Source organism: Pituophis catenifer, unplaced genomic scaffold (assembly GCF_029215685.1).
Source record: "Pituophis catenifer annectens isolate HBS135680 unplaced genomic scaffold, rPitCat1.0.hap2 SCAF_6, whole genome shotgun sequence".
NCBI classification, from domain to species: domain Eukaryota; kingdom Metazoa; phylum Chordata; class Lepidosauria; order Squamata; family Colubridae; genus Pituophis; species Pituophis catenifer.
Genome location: NW_027256886.1, coordinates 45,186,477 through 45,203,507, shown reverse-complemented (window position 1 = coordinate 45,203,507; position 17,031 = coordinate 45,186,477). Strand labels below are relative to the sequence as shown.

Genomic DNA, 17,031 nt, shown 5'->3' with positions numbered 1-17,031 from the left:
AGAATACCAAGCAGTAAAATAAATGAGGATATTGCTATTTCTCTAATAAAATGTTTCTCTCTATATTTTTAAAATTATTTTATCTGTATGAGACACAATTTCTCTATAATGCAACCATGAATAGAAGAATACTGTAGCCTAAATCACAGGTCACAGCAGCTTAAAAATATAACATAACACAGCATAGTTTAGCTTACCAGTAGCAAAAGTACAATGAGCAATGCTGCCTTTTGTGTTGGCCTTCTCTGTTCTGGTACCACCTGTAAAAAAGTGGAATGCTGGCAGCTCAGATCTTACGAGTTCTGCTTCTCAGATAACTCAAAGTGTTGAATTCTTTGAAGAAACTGTCTCCATGCTTAAGGTAAAGAGTTGCTCAGAGATAAAATGTGTACTTGGCATCAGAAGTTATAATGAAGACAGTTCACATGACTAACCAACAAGAAATGCTGTATTTTTTATGCTTCTATAATTTTTAAACATTGGACCAAATTGGGGCACTTCTTTTGGGACTACTTCACCTAGCTCATGTGTTTTTATATACAGAATTCTTGGGTTGACTCCTCTTGATAATTTATTTACTTACTTAATTTTATTTTACCTCAATTGGAAATGTGGGACTCTTGCTCTCCAGTTGTTTATGCCTATTTGATAAGACCAAGGAAGGTCTTCCATGCTCTAGGTGCCTACCACAAAGCAAACATTTTCTTATAGCATTTAGAAAGTATGCCTTCTCTGTTGCCACTTCTCTCTAGAACAGCACTTTCCCCAAAGTCTGCACTCTTCCTGACTTGGTTGTTTTTCAGAAAGTATTAAATTCAGGTGCTAGTTGTCACCTTAAAAGTACCTCATGGCTTAGGACCAGGTTATTTACCAGATTGTCTCTCCCCAATTGTTTCTATCCATCCTATCCAATCTGGCAGGAGGGGCTAACTCTAACCCCAGGTTTAGTCAGCTAAGAAGTGTTGGCTGGGGAGGGGAGGGGCAGAAGAAAGCTTTTACTGCCATGGCAGCTGTTCTGACCTAGGCTTCCCCAGCAGCACGAATCCAAGTCCTCGTCCCGGTAAACCCCTTTTATTTAATTTACAGTGAATTCCTCTGCAACAAAGCCTTTCCTCTCCCACAGTCTTTCAAGATAGTTCACAATTACCAACCTTTGGAGAGTGGTCCGGCCGATATCTTTCAGGCCGCGATACTTGGCAAGAATGCAAGAATGAACTAATTGTCTCCTGCAAACTCCACTCCCTTTCGTTCTTTTATTCCCTCTGGGAGGGGCCACTCATTGTCCACCTGTGGCCTTACTCCCAAGTCGACCCTTATTCTTTAGCTGTTCCCTTTGTCTGGCAACTCTACGCATGTGCACGCTGGGAACAGGCTCTAACTGTTCATCTGCCTCACTGATGTCTGACTTCACAGACAGCTGATAACTGGCATACATCTCTGGCCCCCTCTCTGCCTCCAACCCAGAGGCCCATGTTCCTCCCCAACCTCCTCACTGTCTGAATCTGCTGCCAGATTTGGTGGCCGCTGGTGGGCCATAATAGCAGCTGCCGTTTGGAACATCATTCCTATGAGATTGGCTTGGCTTTGTCCCTGTTGGCCATTTGTAAGGTCTTGAAAATATAGATTTCTGCTCAAGTCTGGAGCCCTGGGAGTGGATTAGAGTAAATCTCTGGGCCGTAGAAATGATAGATTAGATCAGTGTGCAAGTTGGCTGAAGAATTCTGGGAACTGAAGCCCAGAAATCTTAAAGCTGCCTAAGTTGAGAAACACTGGGTCAGATCATACCCAGCTACTATCGTGTTTTTATTTTTGTTTTATATTGTGTATTTCTTGTTTTGTTCTACAGAGATCAGCCGTTGTGAGTAAATCAGACAAGAAACAATTAGATGAGCTAATTCTACTTTATTGTAAGACTATATTAACAGAATCTTGCAAGTCTGAAGGTACAAATTTCTCACCACGACTTCTAACTGCCTCACAGGTCCTTCTTAAGTTTATCTCCCATTAATCCATTGCTGGTTCTTATGTCTCTTGTCTGATAGTTTATTTGGCAGAATCTCTTCCCTTCTTTTCCCCAAGTTCACCCACACGTTCCATTTTATTTGTAAGCCAGATGTAACCACATAAAAATGAAATGGGCAACTGTATACATCGAATGAATGATCAGGCTTTTTTACCAGGCCCTCACCAAGGGAGATTTGTGAATTGCTGATACATTACAAGCTTTTAAGTTTTCATATTCTGGATGACTATTTTATGTGTTTTTATTGTTATATTATGCTTTTAACCATTTCTGCATGCCCCTTAAAGTTACATGACTATTAGATAGCTTTATAAATCAAATTACTTAATAAAATATTCTAATATATTGCTTTTCATTTCCTATATTGGGCATCTCTGGAATGGTGAGTTCCAGAGCAATTTTAGAGCAGAATCTTTTCCTTTACTACCACTAGTATGGACAGTTAGCTGGTTTCCTTAGCAAATACAATTCTATACCCTATTCCCCCAGGTTGGATACGGTTTTTTTTTTTTTTTTAAATTCCAATGTATAACGATGTAGTTTTGGGGAAAGAGTTAGGTGCAGTCTAGGACAAACAAAGAAATCTAACCCATATCGATTTCTAGGAAGAGAAATGAAGCAGCATTAATTTTACTTTGGCTGTGTTCAAGGCCCTTCCTGATTCCTGACAAAGATATTGAGAGTCTCAATCTCTATTTGGATGAGCCTACCAAGCAAATTCACCTTTGTTTTTCAGTCATTAAAACCAACACACATACATGTTGCTGTTATGTTTCTTCATAAATGTTATTGTAAGCAGGTATGCTTGTGTCAGTTTGTGCTTTAGCTGTTGTAATCTGATCATTGGTAACATAACTCAGAAAACCTAGGGCCGATCATAAAGAGATGCACCTGTAAGAACTCTGTGAACCAGTGGTGAAATCCTACCAGTTCGCACTGGTTCAGGCGAACCAGTAGTGATAAAAGCTACCGGTTCAGTGAACAGATAGTAAAAAAAGCTACCGGTTGCTCCGAACCGGTATTTCCGACGATCAGCTGTGCCACGCGATTTAAAACCACTATCATGCTTTCTGATGAATCTAAATTACACGGCACAGCTGTTCCCCCCCCCCCACTGTTCTACTTACCTTCCCAAGCCTTTTTCCACACGCAGCGCATGTTTGGCGCATACTGTGCATGCGTGTGCACAGCGTGCATTTGGCATGCACTGTACATGTGCATGCAGCATGCGTTTGGCACGCACTTGGTGTGCACCACACATGTGCGGCAGTGGCGGGTTGCCCCCGGTTCAAACCGGTTTGCAAGAACCAGTAGTTTAACTGGCAGGAGGCTCCGCCCACTGACCCGGACATCATCATAGGAGATCTGTGCATGCAAGCGCGATGCAAACTGGTAATAAAGGTAAGTAGAACCCACCCCTGATGCACGGGCAGCGAACCAGTGGCAAACCGGGAAGATTTCACCACTGCTGTGAACCCTTGATTACCAGAAGTCAATAGGGATTTGTCAAGTACTAATTTTAGAAATAGAACCAGTTGTTGTAATAGTTAAGAAACCAAAAGACCACGAGTTCTGTCTCAGGCATGAAGCTAACTGGGTGACCTTGGGCTACTCTCAGCCCTAGGGAGAAGGCAATGACAAACCAAATCTTGCTCTTCACTTGTCCAGGCAATAGTCAGAAGTTAATACTGACCCAAAGGTATCCCACACACAAATTGCAAATTGCAAGAATAATTTTGTTTCTTTTTCTAATTACTTCCCTAATACATTATGCAAATCCTATAGTCATAATATATCTTGATTTCAGCAAAGCATTTGAGAAAGTACCTCATAATACACTAATCAGCAGCAATAGGCTAGAGTAAATAACAGTTAAGTGCATACATAGCTGACTTGAAAATGGTGACCAAAGAAAGTTCAACAATGGTTCCTCATCAAATTGAACAAGTGTTGTGAACAATCAAATGAGGTGCCAAAAGAACCAGCCCCATGCTTCTTTTTAATAATTTCATCAATGTTTTGGATGAACAGATGGACAGAATGCTTACCCAATGCAATTGCAGAGGCCAGCAAGATTGCTTGGGGTAGCTAATACCTTAGATGACTAAAATAAAAATCAAAACAATCCTGATAACTTGGAGAAATGGATTGAAAGTAACAGTAAGAACTTTAACAGAGAAGTGCAAAGTTGTTTAATTAGGAAACAATGAAAATCAAATGCAGATACATAGAACAGGGGATATTGGGATTGAAATTGGGGTTGGTTACAGTTTATGTGGTAGCATTCTTGTAGGAGGAGAGCTGTTGTGGCAAAAATCTGGAATCTTAATAGCATTTTTTCCAACCAACATATATTATTAGAATGCAGGGCATGATTTTACCCTATTTAGGATTCTCCTAAAATTACTGCAATGTATATAGTTATCTAAAGGTGCAAAGATCTTCAGTTCTCAGTACCGTAATTAGTTTCAACTGCACAGAATAACATCTGTCCACCTAAATCTGATCTCCAGTTGGATAAAACCAATCATACTATTAATAAAATATATTAGTTAAAAATATGCTACTAGGCTCTTTGTAAATGTTGAAAAAATTCTTGGAATAGTAGTTAATTGAATATTCAATGGGAAGCTGTAAAGTGATGTACGAAAATGGTTATCCCAAAGGATTTAAGGAATCCTTCCATTCCCCACTATCCAGTCAGAGCTGAAGAAGCTTCTTGGATGAGAAACGAAATGTCTTCAAACAGAAAAAAAAAACAGAAAGTTCAGTTGCCTCTTGAAAAAGCACCTTTGGGACAACCATGACCTGGATGACTAAGAATCTCCATAGACATTTATGAAAGTGATTGTAAGCTGCATCATTTCCAGATCATTCTTTGTCCAGCTCTGGTGACAATACTTTAAGGAATTAGAGAAACCAGAAAAATTCAGAGAAAGCAAGGCAGATGATTAAGATACTGTACTTGGAAACTATTAGCAAAGAAAGCACCAAATAACAGAATAGATTATCTTAAAAAATATCTCCAATTATACCACTTTGCAGGCACCAACAATGTTTAAGTATATGCTTTCCATGTTACATCTTATAACTTATTGTGTGATGGCAATTTGGAGGAAAGTTTCTATTGTGACAACAGTCCTATGGAATGATCACTCCTCTCCGGTATGCCACATTGATGAAGTTTATGTCTCCTCTATTTTTTTCCACTAGCTATAAACTCACTCTATTTGTTTTTTAATTGGCAGTTGTTTTTCTAATTTCATTTTGATCTTAATGAATTTGTAAACTACTGAAATAGCAAGAAGCTTCAAAATACTTTTAATAAATAAGTAAATGCCTTCCACTTTGTTGTCCACAATACAGTGATAAAAGATTTTTATTTGGACCTAGAGTTTTATCATTGAACTTTGCTTTTGATCATCTTTTATAATCCATATTTTTAATCATTGAGTATGTGGGCTGAAGAAACTTTACAGAAGCACTTTCTCAAAAGGGATATAAATATTCTGGGACAACTAACCTATGATAGAAGAAAATGAAGAAAAATTATAGACATAAGATGATGGCCTTTGGGTATCTATTCTCAAGTTGTCCCATGTGTTGTTTGTGGAAGTTTTGAGTCTCTCCCTCCTCCATTGGTCCTGCCCCATTTAACCAGATTTAGTTTATTTCTGAAGTGACTATCTAAAAAAAGAATTCAGATTACCCAAATAGCTATTTTACCTTACTATCCCACCAGAATAAAATACATTTTTCCACTCAGATTTTCCCACCATTAGAAAATGTGACAAATATTTCAAACTGTTTCTATAAAAGCAATTGGAAAGTATAAATATAGAAATGTGATCATTTACAGAAATATTTAGTTATAGCAGACAGAGAGTGACCAATAGTGAGAGTGTGCTTCCAGTTTATACTTAAGCTATAATTCTTTTCTGGTTGACCATGCAGACAGAAGGTTGCAGGAAGGTACAGAATCCCAGCTTCCAATTTTAAGCATCTGAGGATTATTTTACTTACAATGCAAAATCACATGGTTCATTCACATAATTTTTTGAAAAGAAGTTATATAGCACAAAATAATTGAAATAAACCTTGTATCACACATTCTCAAATCGTAGGTAAGGTAAAACTTTGAACGGACTTTACATATAACTTCCTCGCCATACAAATAAAGGTAAAGGCATAAGCATTTATAGATAATCATGATAATATAGATAGTAACATTACTCTCACATACATGTGTCCTAATGTCCAATGCAGGCCGGAAACTTCCAGTGGTACCGGAAGTAGGGAAACGGTCCGTTTCCAGCTTCCGGAGGGCCTCCGGGGAGAGGCCGTTTTCGCCCTCCCCAGGCTCCTAGAAAGCCTCTGGAGCCTGGAGGGAGTGAAAAATGGGCTTTCCCCACCCCCCACCCCCGGAGGCTGGAAACAGCCTGTTTCCCGACTTCCAGTGGGCCCGGAGCTGAGCTAGGGCAACGCTCACGTACCCACCGATATGGCTCCATAGGTACTATAGGTTCGCCATCACAGGTATAGGGTTTCCTGCACAAGCAGGGGATTGGATTTGAAGACCTCCAAGATCTCTTCCAATTCTATTATTCTATTTGTGATTCTAATAAATAAACAAACAATAAATTTAACAAATAAAGATGCTAGTTTTAAACAAAATAAAATGGAATGAATGAATGAATAAATAAATAAGACACAAGATGAAATAACCTTAAGTTGATAATAATAATAGAAAGAAGAACTAGTCAACAAAACAAAAGTGAAATATTGGAAGGATGGGGTCTGCTGGAGTTCTAGACTAAAGCTAACAAGTGCTAAACAGATTCTTTAATTTCAAGAAAGCAAATTTTAATAAACTCAAATAATCAATAAATACATTTCCATGACGGAAGAAGCCAATGGAAAAATGGAAAAATATCAGACAGTGAGGGTGAAGGTACATTCTCTGAACATTTTGAACGTTTTGTTATCAGGCTAGGTAACATCTTCAGTGGATGTTGAACCCCTAAATTCTACTGAAGATGTTATCTAGCCTTGTAACAAAACATTCGGAAACCAACCCACAAGCTCAGAGAACGAACCTTCACCCTCAACCTACACCCAAGCTACAGATATTCACCACTATTGCATATCTGAGAGTTACTGTAGAAACAGTAGAAACAAAACTACAAATACTATATTGTATTTAACCTCCTCTTTTCACAGAAAGATATTAAGATAATAGTTGTTGGACAACCAAAGCATCCTAAAATAAATATTATCTGGACTCAGTTAATATTCAACTGGTCAGAATTTAGATTTAGGAATGACAGAGAGACTAAACAGGATACTGTTGTTGATAATTGTCAAGACTTGGATAGAGATAGTGTTTTCTAATCCTTTTAGAATTCATGAGATCCTACAGTTCAATTAACCATGGTATCTTTCTAATCTATCTGTGAGAGTTAGGGAATAAAATAACAGTTTTACAGTGGTTTCACTCTCTTTAAAGAGATCAGCCAGGCAATCATGTCTAATAGGATGGGAAACAAGCTGGACCTGCCCGGCAACAAGGGTGGGCTTTAATGTTATTGGCTGACTCAGTCCTTCAGCTGATTGGGTGAGCTACCCACACTGGCTGCTGTCTCCACCAAAAATGGAGAAGAGCATTTGATATTTTAATATTTTTTTGACAAAACAATCTTTAAACCTAAAGGAAAAACACTGGTAAGTATTGCTTTCCTGTGCTCTACCTGTTCATTTGACTAGCCTCATATTTGAAATGAGATTGGCCCCCACATGGTTGCCTTCAGGAACTTATTGAGAATGTAATTGTTCCAAATGGCCTTTGATGATCTTTGATGCTTAGGAAAATTGTAATTGTGCTTTTCATGATTTTATAGTTATTTATTTTAATTTGTACTATGGAAGTTTTATTTTTTCTTTTGTTACTATGAAGGGTTGAGAATTCAACATTAAAAACTAAAATATACGTATAAGGCTTTTTAGCCTTTCGGCTAACCTCAAGTAATATCCATATACCCTGTTTCCCCAAAAATAAGACCTCCCCGGATAATAAGCCCAATTAGGCTTTTGAGCGCATATGCTAAAATAAGCCCCCCTCTGAAAATAAGCCCTTCCCGAAAATATTTAATTGCATGTGCAGCCGGTCCCCACCATTTCCTCTGGTTAGGGTTAGGGAGACAGAGCTGGAAATCAGGCAAGATGGCAAGAGGAGCCCCGTCTTGCTCCACATGCCCCAAAATAATAAGACCTTCTCGAAAATAAGGCCAAGCGCTTATTTCAGGGTTCAAAAAAATATAAGACAGGGATTTATTTTCGGGAAAACACGGTATATACAGGTAGTCCTCAACTTACGAGCACAACTGAGCCCAAAATTTCTGTTGCTAAGTGAGACATTCATTAAGTAGGTTTTGTCCCATTTTACCACCTTTCTTGCCACATTTCAGTGCTGTTGTAACTTCAAATGGTCACTAAAAAATTGTTGTAAGTCAAGGATTACCTGTATACAATTGCCCAACTGCCTCTTCCATATTCAGATTTTTTTTTGCTGGAATTTTATTTCTCTGCAGACCCCAGCCATTTCAAAATCTCTTTCGAATTCATACGTGGCTTCTCCACACATACAAATATGCTCCTGTTTTTGAAAGACATCCTGTTGACTGGAAGAATTCTTTTTATGTGTTCTTTCTTTTCAACTCTGTTGAGTTATTAAGAATAAAAGGACACATATAAGAAGTGGAAAGAAGGGTAGGCACCAAGAACAAGTACATGCAATGTCAGTAGTTTAATACTTAACATGAGGTAAAGTTGATTTAAGATACTAAGAACAATACAGAAGGCTTCTCCAGATAGTTTCAAAATAAAAGGAAAAGAATGAACATACTAGCTTCTTATTTTGGCTCAGTCATTTCCAGTAGGTAGGATGTGTCCTATTAGGCAACTATTCAAGTAGAATTAAATATTTAGATTAATAAAAAGCATGATCAGGGAATACCTACTTATTTTGTGTTTAAATTCTCAGACCCAGATGAACCCTCAGTTATTGAAGAAACTTGATGATGATCTGGCCAGAAGTTTTATGTACTATCTTAAAGTTCATAAAGAATGCAATCTGTATACCATTCCTTGAAATGTTATGATAATTACTAGAAGTCAGCAAGAATTTCTCAAAACAAATCTTGCTTCATTAACCTTATCTCATTATTTAATTAGGTATTAACCCAGGTATTTGTGGAAAGGTTGTAGATACAGTATATCTTTATTTCAGGAGATCATGTGACAAAATACTCATGGTATTCTTGTAAGCAAAATGGTTAAATATGGGCGAGAAGGCAAAAAGCAGAAATAAAATACAAAATACCGTATTTTTCGGACTATAAGATGCACCGGAGTATAAGACGCACCTTAGTTTTTGGGGAAGAAAAGGAGAAAAAAGCTGATTGGCGGGTGGATCGACCTCCCGGAATACCCCCAATCAGCTGTTCCCAGAGGTGAACTTTATCAACAGGTTCGTGGATTGTGAGCTCGGTGCCTTGATTTTTCAGCCTCTGAAACCTCCATTTCAGAGGCTTTTTTCAGCCTCTGAAACCTCTGTTGGAGAGGGTTTTTTTTCAGCCTCTGAAGCCTCCATTTGAGAGGCTGGGTGGGGCTACATTCAGTGTATAAGATGCACCCAAGTTTTCACCCTCTTATAGGGTACTCTGAAAAATACGGTAGTTTTGATGAGTTAATCTGAAAATAATTGAATTTAGCAGACACAAATGCAATATTTTCTGTTTATTGACAAAGTTTATTCACATTGATCAACCCTAAACTAGCCAAAGGTATAAACACAGTGTTACTACATAACACAATATAACTGACCACACAAAGCCTATAAAAATGTGGAAACCTACATCACCCAATATATTTTAAATTTTTTGGCTAATTCTGTGAACATATCAGATGAACCCTAAAGAATTCCTCAGTTCAGGAGTCATAGCAGAAACAATAATCCAGTGGTTAGAAAGTATAGTCATCCCACTAAGTCAACTCAAAATATGAATCTGCTACATAGTTTTATAATGCAAAAAGAACTGTTAAAAACATGTACAATCAGATTCATAAAAAACAATGAACTCTCTTTTCTAAAAATTCTTGTCAACAGAAAAAGCAATAGCACCCTACAAATCGGAGGAGGTCATCCCGTTTGACACTCAAAGTGACTGCAGAGCCAACCCTCGCTTTGGGGGCACCTGGCTCTCTTTGCCAGGCATTGGGAGGGCATCATGAACCATTTGCTCCATCTAGGAACAGTCATAGACACTGTGGCGTGCACGGTCTACCTCTCCCAGGAGTGACAGACAAGCCTAAGGGACTTGGCAAGTCGAGTCAGAAGGGATCGTACAGTGCCCTGGCCCTTCTCTCACAGCTCCTGGGCAAGATGGTGTCCTGCATTTCCATCATGCCTTGGGCACCCCTGCATGCCAGTGGTTCCTCCTGCCTTACCAAAGGTCAGGCGGGAGTAATTCTCCGGCTAAGGTCAGGGTTAGCTATATTAAAGCTATATCAGGGGTGTCAAACTCAAGGCCTGAGGGCCAGATTTGGCCAGCTGGGTGTTTAGATCTGGCCTATGGAGCCATCCTTTAAACAGTGAAGGATCGGCCAGTGGTGCCTCTGCCAGTGAAAACAGAGTTCTGTTTTGCTGGCAGAGAATTGCAGGGGACCATGGTGGCCAAAAACAGAGCTTGGAAGCCCATTTTCATTGGCAGAGTGCTTGGGTCACCTCAGGTGCCCCCAACACGAGTGACGTCGAGCCCCCCTGAGGTCAAATACAACCCTGATGCGGCCCTTAATGAAATCAAGTTTGAGACCTCTGAGATATATCCAGACAAGCTACAATGCACTTGAACTACTGAAAACAGAAATAAACAACCTTTACAATATCTTTCAATGCAGGAGATACTTGTGAAATTTCATCAAAAGTGCATATCAATGCTCTTTCCCCAGGTCTTTGGAGAGAATGACTGATGCCCCTTTCTTTATTTTGGGCCCCTTCTGGGTTTATTTATTTTGCCATCATTGTTCTATCTTGTGCTGCTTGTAGTTGTGTGTGTTTTTTGTTCTGTGCCTTTACATGTTTTAATGACTGTAAGAAGCCCAGAGTTGCTGAGAGTCAGGTGGCATATACTTTTAATCAATTATTATTAAAATATATCAACAAATATTGTCAAAAGACACAAAATGATGTGATTTCCTTGCACATAGACAACCTTAGGCATTAACTACATCTGGAAATAGAACAGGCCAGATTAAAAAATGTAAGAGAATTCTTAGAAACTTGGCACTCCTACCAGCAGCAATCCATAGAGTTATCAAAAGACCCTTAAAGACTATCAAACAATATACCAAGGACCTAATTCTAACACATCAGTTCAACACACTCCTTCAGAGAATATTTAAAGACTTGCAATTTTCCCTTCATAGTTGGTTCATCTATATTTTCCTATAAATAAAGATTACACATAGAACATAAATCTCTCAACCTTTACTGGTACATATTGGGTTTTGCTTGCTTGATAGTTCTTGTAAGCAATAAAGAGCAAAGAGAGACAAAGGGTATTGGGTCTTGAGCAAAGATAAAGAAGGGAGATGAGAGCTTTCTCATGTTTCCCAAGAGACAGGTATCTTTTCTTTATCCTCAAATGTTTTGTTTTGGAAACAAATGTATCTATTTCTGTCATTTCCTTTAAACTTGTGCTATTTAGACATGCAGTCTTATAGAGTATTAGATAAGCATGACTGATTGCAGTGTCTGAGAATGAGTGTTGGAGCCCCCAAAGCATTCTTAACCTAAGTATGAAGCTTTCAGAAGTTAAAATATGCCCTGCTATGAAACATATGTCTCAATGAATAATATTTGTGGATTATAGATGTTTTGCTCAAAGCATTCCTTCTTTAATCCAAAGTCTAATAATCAAGTCAGCACTTTCTATGGAGAATATGTTTCTGAGTTTAAATTCAAGAGACCATTTGAAGGAATCTAAGAACTCAAAAATACTGAAATAGACATTAGAAAATATTTTTCATATTACATATTATAGTTACTAATAATAACAATGGAATAGGGCTAAAATTTGGACATTTTTCAATTCTTCTAGAATTTCCCTATGCCTTAGGCACTTTTTTGGCATACTAAAATATCTGCTTATTTTCTGTTTCTGTATTAGTTTATAATGATCCAAATATGATTAGCACTCCTTTATATCATCACTAACCTTGTTTTAAATGACTATGAAAAAGAACACACTATATATAGCACTATAACACACTATATTACATCTCTGGTAATCAGCAGGATTTGAGCTTATAAATTCTTTTACTTGAATTTACTTTAAATTGTTATCTTGTTGCTGTTCAAACATTCAGTCATACCAAAATCTCCATCATCTGACTGTCTGTTCAGATTGTCTGTCATCTTCTTTAAGTTTTTGCAGTCATTTCTCTTCATCTTGTCTCTGCTGATCTCTTTTTCAATTCCCTTTGATTTTTCCAAGCAGCAAAGTCTCCTTAAAAGATTCTTGCTTTTGCATTTTATGTTCAAAAATTTAAGCTCAAGCTTCATGAATAGTGGTTCCAACGAGCTGTTTGATTTTACTTAATCTGGCAGGTCAAAATATGCTCAATAATTTCCATTAGTACCTCCATTCAGAGGCATATATTTTTCTTCATTTGACCCTTCTGATGGAACCACAACAAACATGCTATAACCAGAAAGCCCACTATAGGGATTTTCTTTTTTTAAAAAAAAATGACCCCAGCTTAGTTATTCAATTCTTCATAATTCTCTTTCTTGTTCTTTGACACTACACTTTGTCTACTCTAATACAACACAACTCTGGATCCACCTGGCAAAAGAACTAACTTTAAAAAAAAAAGCAGACAGGCCTCCTCCAGAAAACCTGAAGCCCTTGACTCCAGTAGAAACTCTGCTTCCACAATAAGGGAGACCCCTGAAACAGGAGATGGCTCTCAGAAGTCTAGTGATCACCAAGAACTTACTTTTGCTAATAAGCAGTGACCTGTGAGCATAGTCTTCTTCTCACATTTCTCATAATGCAATGATCTAGTCAGCTAAGTCTAAAGCTGACTAGACTTTTGGCAAAATATTGCTTCTTAACAGCTGAGACTGTTTGCCCAACTGGCAGCTATCTCTGTTAAAATTAAGGACTTAGAAAAATTTAAATAACAATATTGATTATTTTATTTAGTACAATAGCTAAAATTAAAATCTAAGACAGAAAGAAGCCCTGGCAATGACTTTGGTAGGTGACCAAGAGGAGGCTCCTGAAGATAAGTCAATATATCAGTAAATTTATCTGAAGCTCACGTATTTAAAAAAAGGTATGCTTCCCTTAGGAATGGTCCTCTTCTTACCAACAAACAAAGCACATCAAGGCTGTTATCAATATCCCTTCAACTCCACAGCTGAGATACCAGAACATAGCCCCGCCTATATGTTTATTTACAGCAATGCCATTCATCTGAAAAGGTACAGTAGCTTAGTGAAACTGAAATGGCATGCTGATGTTCCTGGTAAATTGTATTGAGGATCCTCTTAGAAATAAAAAATAATCTACCTCAGTCTTTCAATGTTCCTTCTACTGCATTGTTTTCTTGTCAGAATTGGGTCTTTTTTACACTCTAACTTCTTCAATCAGAAAAAAAAATTGGACTCAGAATTGGTCAAAGTGATCTTTTCTTGGTCTTATAGAACATACGTGGATAAAAAGTCCACGTAGATGAGCCTGTTTTTTTGACTCAAATTTCTGAGTTAGAACTAGTAATTCTACAGGAAACTTGGCCTGTGGTACGGATTACCCTACTTGGGTAGATTAACTACTCTTTTACAGCTACAACGGGAACAGTGAGAAGCCATGCCTGCAGAAGTCTAAGCACGTTTCACTGTTGATAGGACTGCCCCTATTTAGCTTGGGACTATCATCTCTAATCAATTTGGCAGCTGTAAATTTATCATTATCAACTATTTTTATTGAGGTAGGCTCAGTGGTGAAATCCAATTTTTTTTTACTACCAGTTCTGTACGTGTGGCTTAGTGGGCATGGTGTGGCTTGGTGGGCATGGAAGGGGAAGGATACTGCAAAATTTCCATTCCCACCCCACTCCAGGGGAAGGATACTGCAAAATCCCCATTCCCACCCCATTCTGGGGCCAGCCAGAGGTGGTATTTGCCGGTTCTCTGAACTATTCAAAATTTCTACTGCCGATTCTCCGAATTGCTAAAAATTTCCGCTACTGGTTCTCCAGAACCTGTCAGAACTTGCTGGATTTCATCCCTGGGTGGGCTATAATAAAATAATTTTTAGTCCAGTGAATTAGGGAAAATTTGAGCCATTTTCAGATGTTCTCTGGCCATTTGTGACTGAAAAAATGCTTTAACCCCTTTTGCCTAGGCAACAGTACTGCATACCACCATCAAGATAATATTTTTTATTTTCTACAGCATAGTATTTAAGCTTCTCTGATAAAGTCCTTGTCCTACATCACACTCCCAAAGCAATAGTGGCCTTTTGCTACAGATAGTAGGTGTATCCTGACAGTTGTAAATCTGTTTACAGCTAAACCCTTCTTTTGCAGAGGCCTTACAGCTCACAGATATGCATTATAACAGCTTTAAACCGTACAAAAGTTTGATCCAAATTTTTGTGTATTCTCTTTTAGGTCCCATGGCAGATTGATCAGGAGACGATTTATTATTCTTACTGTGGGTTTTTTTATCAGAATCTATTTGTAGCCACTAAGTATTTATTTAGTTTCATTTCTGCTATATACTATAGAATTTTGCCTGCCCACCTTGTCATCTTGCCCACAGCAATACTGGAGTGGAGGTATTGGAAAATTCTTTTTGTAGAAAATCTTGTGATTCAAGTGAGATTGGAATCCTTGTCTACATTTTCTTCCATTGTCTCTTCTATGATATAAAATATATTCTACCCTTTCAACACTCCTCATTAATGGAATTCAATTGTTCCTTGAGGTAGAAGGGGCGTGGTCTTACCTGAGATCCTCCTTCTCGTTGTGGTGGAGATAGGATCCAGGAATGGGCTTACTCCATCTGTCAGCTAATTGGACTGAGTCTACAAGTTGTTATGACACAGTTCCTCTGCTTGCGTCCCCAGCTTTTTGACAAAGACATCAATGCAGACTGATGTGCTGTGCTGTTTTGCAGTCGTATTCCCTCGTGACGCAGGACTGGACGCCAAGCCAAGTGGGACCGGATGCTATCTCCACCCCAACGAGAAGGAGTGTCTCAGATAAGACCAACACCCCTTCTCCATAGTGGTGGAGATAGCATCCAGGAATGGGACATACCAAAGCTGGCTGTCCTATGGGTGGGGCGCGGTCCGGTCCGAAGTCCCCTGCTCCGTGTGGACATGCTGAAGTACCCACCTGCCAAAGGCCGAGGCGTAAGTGTCTAACTTATAATGGCAGATAAAAGGGGATGGAGAGGACCAGGTAGCCACTTGACAGACTTCCTCAATAGAGGCCTGTGTTGCTCATGCCACAGAGGTGGCCGCGCTCCTGGTAGAATGGGCGGTTTCTCACCTCAGCAACACCAAGACCTAGATCTCATAGGCCTTGGCGATACACGCCCTAATCCACCATCCCAAGGTTGAGGAGGTAACCCTGTTGCCTAGCGTGGCAGGCTGAAAAGAGACAAACAGTGACTCCGTCCTCCGTAGGGAGAAAGTCCTTTTGGGATATATGCAGAGGGCCCTCCACACATCCAAGGTGTGCCATCTATGTTCCAAATGGTGAACTGACTCAGGACAGAAGTTCGGCAGCACCAGTTCCAGAGCCCTGTGGAACCATGTGTTCACCTTGGGGATGAAGAACGGGTCCAGCCCCAAAACCACTCTGTCAGAATGGAATACACAAAAGTCTTTCCTTACCGACAGAGCCGCCAGTTCTGAGACCTGCCTGGCCGATGTAATGGCCACCAGAAATGCCACCTTACATGTAAGGTAGCGTGGGCTGGCTTCTCTCAAAGTTTCGAAGGGAGCTCCAGTAAGGGAGTCCAAGACCTTGGCCAGGTCCCATGTCGGGTACCTGTGCACCACAGGTGCCTGAGGTTGGTTGCTCCCCTGAGGAACCAACGGACCATGGGGTGCTGGGAGAGGGAGTCCATGTCTCCACATTCCAAAACGGAGGACAGGGCTGCAACCTGCCTCCGGATCATATTTGGGGATAGCCCATTGTCCAGTCCTTCCTGGAGAAACTCCAGGATCTGGGCTATGGAAACGTCCGTAGGGACTAATTCTCCTTTAGCACACCACCCACAAAAAGTCTTCCATGTGGCATTATATATTTGATTAGTCAAGGCCCTGCGTGAGGCCTGAATCATCTTGATTACTCTGGAGGAGAAATTGTCCCCACTCAGAAGGCTCTGCTCAAGCGCCAGGCGGTCAGTTGGAACCACTGTGGGTCTGGATGGATCAATGCCCCTTGGCTGAGGGAGACCCTGCTCTGAGGGATCTTCCAGGGTTGAGCCACCGACAGGTTTACCAGGTCTGCGAACCAAGGCCTTCTGGGCCAGTGAGGGGCCAGAAGCAGAAGCTCTTCCTCCACCTCCAGCAGCTTCCTGACGACCTTCAGAATAAGCAGAAGAGGAAGGAAGGTGTACAGCAATCCTGGAGGCCACAGACTGCACAGCACATCTACTGCCTCTGCCCCCGATGTCGTAAACCTGGTGAAAAACCTGAGGATCTGGCAGTTGTATTTGGTGGCAAATAGGTCGACTGCTGGGAGGCCGAAGCGGTCTGTCATTTCCCAGAACAGGGATGGGTGCAGGCGCCACTCTGCATGGTCGACTGAGGCTCTGCATGTCCACCTGCATGTTTGCCACTCCCAATATATGTGCTGCCCTGATGAACAGCAGATGAGTCTCTGCCCGGAGGCCCAGCTGCTCGGTCTCTTGCATGAGAGGCCTG

The 17,031-nt window shown here is 39.9% G+C and overlaps 1 protein-coding gene across 3 annotated transcripts in view; it reads right to left on the bottom strand.

The window, feature by feature from the left end:
• Positions 1–17,031, bottom strand: part of CNNM2 (cyclin and CBS domain divalent metal cation transport mediator 2) — a 120,548-nt gene that overhangs the window by 45,887 nt on the left and 57,630 nt on the right. The gene's annotated exons all lie outside the window — the stretch shown is intronic.